This window comes from Falco punctatus (assembly GCF_963210335.1).
Source record: "Falco punctatus genome assembly, chromosome: 8".
Classification (NCBI taxonomy): domain Eukaryota; kingdom Metazoa; phylum Chordata; class Aves; order Falconiformes; family Falconidae; genus Falco; species Falco punctatus.
In genome coordinates, this window is record NC_137588.1 from 13772729 (window position 1) to 13776018 (window position 3290).

A 3290-nucleotide genomic window follows, 5' to 3' on the forward strand; every position below is an offset into this window, starting at 1 on the left:
GATTTTATGCCTCTGTCTCTTAACTTGTTTTCTAAACGTTATTGAGAACGTTTCTGAGATTTATTGTTTTAAATGAATGATCAGCAAAAAAAATTTCTAAATGTTTCTGTTGCAGTTTATTCTCTAAAAAATTCAAAGCTTGTAATCTCAAGTTCTCTGTAAAATTGATACAAATATATCTGCATAATATCAAAGATGCATTGAACAGCTGAAGTGTGTTATTGAGTTTGTGCTGTAGTTCTCCTGAGAGCCTTTTTTTTTTTTAATCATTTTTCAAACATTTTGGTTTTGCTGCACTGACTGACAAGATTCAAATGCATGTTTTGAACTAATGTGAGTTAGCTTCTAAATTATTTCTGTGGTGATTGTGGCAACTTTTTTTTTCTGAATAAAAAAAAAGCTCAAGGCAAAGTTAATACTTCTATCTCATAATGAAGCTGAAGAGACAAATGTTTTTTATCAGTAGTAGAAATTTGTCAATGCTGCTATTATCTGTAGGAGATACGGATGCACTGAAGTAGTATGAAATGATTGAGACATTACAGCTCTTGAAGCTTTATGGTGGAAAACAATTTTTATTTGACTATGTTTATCACTGTTTAATAAATGTGATGAAGCTTTTATTTTCCCTAGGTGTAGAATACTTAAACAAAATAGCAGTGTCTATAGTTGGATAACATTTGGTAACTCTGCAGCCAGTGTAGCTGGCTTTTTTTGTGGAATACAGGTTATTAACCAGCTCTTGGTATTTAATGGCCTGTGGCTGGCTTACCTGTTAGTGTAAGTGGATATACTGAATCCCTAATAACATTGGTAATGTGGTTATTAATTCAGGTTGACTGGTACCAAGAACATGAACTGCTTTTTTTCTTTTCTTTTTTTTCCCCACCTTACTAAGGTTGCAGTGAGTTTAACTGCTAAAATTGAGAGGCCGGTCAAGGAGTACCCTGAAACCGCATACTGGGACTGTGCTACCATATTGCAACCATCTCTTGTCCCAGGTGTTATGTATGGATCCTTCTGTTGCACTGTCTGCAGTCAGTGATGATTTACTATGCAGAGCTCTGGATTGCCTGGGAATACTGAGACCTGTCCAGATCATCTGCTTTTTGCTAGACAAGTAAGATTAATTTAAGCTGAAATGTTTAAGCAGGCAGCAAAGGTATTAAAAATTATTCATAATGTGATGGAAGACTTGGCTATTTAGTGCCTTTAGTTTTTCATTGTAAATGCATTTTCAAACAGAAATCCTTACAGACAAGAGTTCAGCTTCCTCTGAACTGTTAATGTAGTCGCTTCCTCAGAAGTATCAGATAAATTATGTATGTGCTGCTCAGAAACTGTCCTCTATAATTTACCCTAATCAGAAAATTTATATGAACATCAGTTGCTCAGTAAGTCTATGGGATCAAAATGAAGATAAGTTGTTTTTGCATGGCCACTTTTCTCCTCCCTTTTGCTTATTATTTTGATAACAAGGGAATGAGATTCACCTCTTCTCACATAGTGCATTTTAGTGGTTTATAATTGGGAGCCAGTGTCCACTGCAGGCCAGCTTCCATCTCAAAAGGCAGCCCATTGGGGCTGTAATGATGAAGCAGCATGTCTTTGCCTCGCTTCCTGCTCCAGCGTTGGGAATGTTGATTTCAGTATCGAATTAACTACAGCTTCTACTTTATTCTCTTTCAATTGTTTTTGCTGAATGAAACTCCTCTGAAGGAAAAAAAAAAAAAGAGCACTGAGAGCTCGGTGTGACCCAGAAATACTGGGTGGAGAAAAGGAAGCAAGTTTTAAGCTTTTCAGTCCTGGATAGACCATGCACTTAACCTGCCACCACCTCTTTTAAGCAGGTAAGGAAGTAAGTACTCCGGGTTCTGGTTTGAACTGTTAGACTCCTTGTCTTCAAAACATTAAGCTGCATATCCCAAAGGGCTGCTGCTAAAACATTGATAAGTGTATTCATCTCGAGTGCTAAATATGACCAATGAAAACAAACGGCAGTGCTAGACTGCACTCAATGTAAGCCAGCGTCACTGCTTCCAAGTTGCTTGTCCATTCAGGCAGATACGGCTGGTTTGCTTGTGCATGGTTTTCCACAAAGGAGGTCTGGGCATTTGTGTGCAGTCTCACACCTTAGTAATAAAGCCTACAGGTATAACTGGGAAGCACTGTAACCTCTTTGCACAGAGTTGTTCTTGCCCAAAAAGTAGGACAGGCCTTTAATTGGGACTTTGATCTTTTTACAGTAGAAGTTTAGATCCTGAGCCTTGTAAAAAGTAGCTGTGCAACTGGGCATTTATATAGAGCCTGTGCTGTTGGTCACTTGTCTTTGTGAGGGGGTTGATCAATCCAAAACTGGAACTTTTATCTATTGATAAAGAAAAACCAAACAAATGAAGCCCCAAAACTAATGTTAGATTAAGGTTAAACGCTTTCAGTTGCTCGATTGCAGAAACAACAGCTAGCCAGTGACAATGTCACTTCAGGCAACACACTGAGATCTGTGGAACAGAAGAATCTAAAATGTTTTAATATGAGCTTTGGAGCATTTTAGCAGTATGGGTTTACTCTTACAACAAAGAGGGATGGCTGATGGTTTGAAAGCATTCCATGCAGGTTTCTTGGGTGCTTAAATGCTCTGTCCCCAGGTCCTGCCATCCTGGGATATAGTGTGGGCTGCGCTCGTGCTGTTGAAAATCCAGTCCTGTGTTGACCGAGAGCTGAAGGGGCAGTCTTCCTTCACAGCCCAAGTTAATCAGTAGCCAGCGGTCCCCTTGACAGTGTGATTACAGACCCTGCCGGGATCCTCCTGGGGAAGGGGTTACATGCAGGCTCCAGTTCCCACCACAGGGGACACAGCCACCAGACCAGCCTTCTGGGAGCTGCCGGGTCCTCGTCTAGTGGCAGTGGAGCTCTTCTGTGCTGGCCGGTGAGAACCTTTTGTGTTCCCTCTGAAGGGACCGGTTTTGTGAAGTATGTGGGTGTGAGTGGCTCTGGGCTGAGGTTCTGGGGGTCTCCTACCGGCTTCTCTCTTTGTTGTTCACACTGACCACAAAGGAAAGCTGTGCTGGCTTTTTGGCTTTCAGCCGCAGAATCAGTGGCAAGAGTGCCTGGTTAAAGTGTTTAGGAGTCTTTTGGGGGTTGATTTTTCTTTTGGGTTTGGTTTTGGTGTTTTAGGGTGTGTTTTGGTGGTGTTTTCTGCTGGTGTTTTTCCACTTTGAAACTGTGGAGCTGTGCACCATGCCCCTTCCCTGCCCTGCAGGGAGGGCATTGGCAAGCACAGGAGCTGC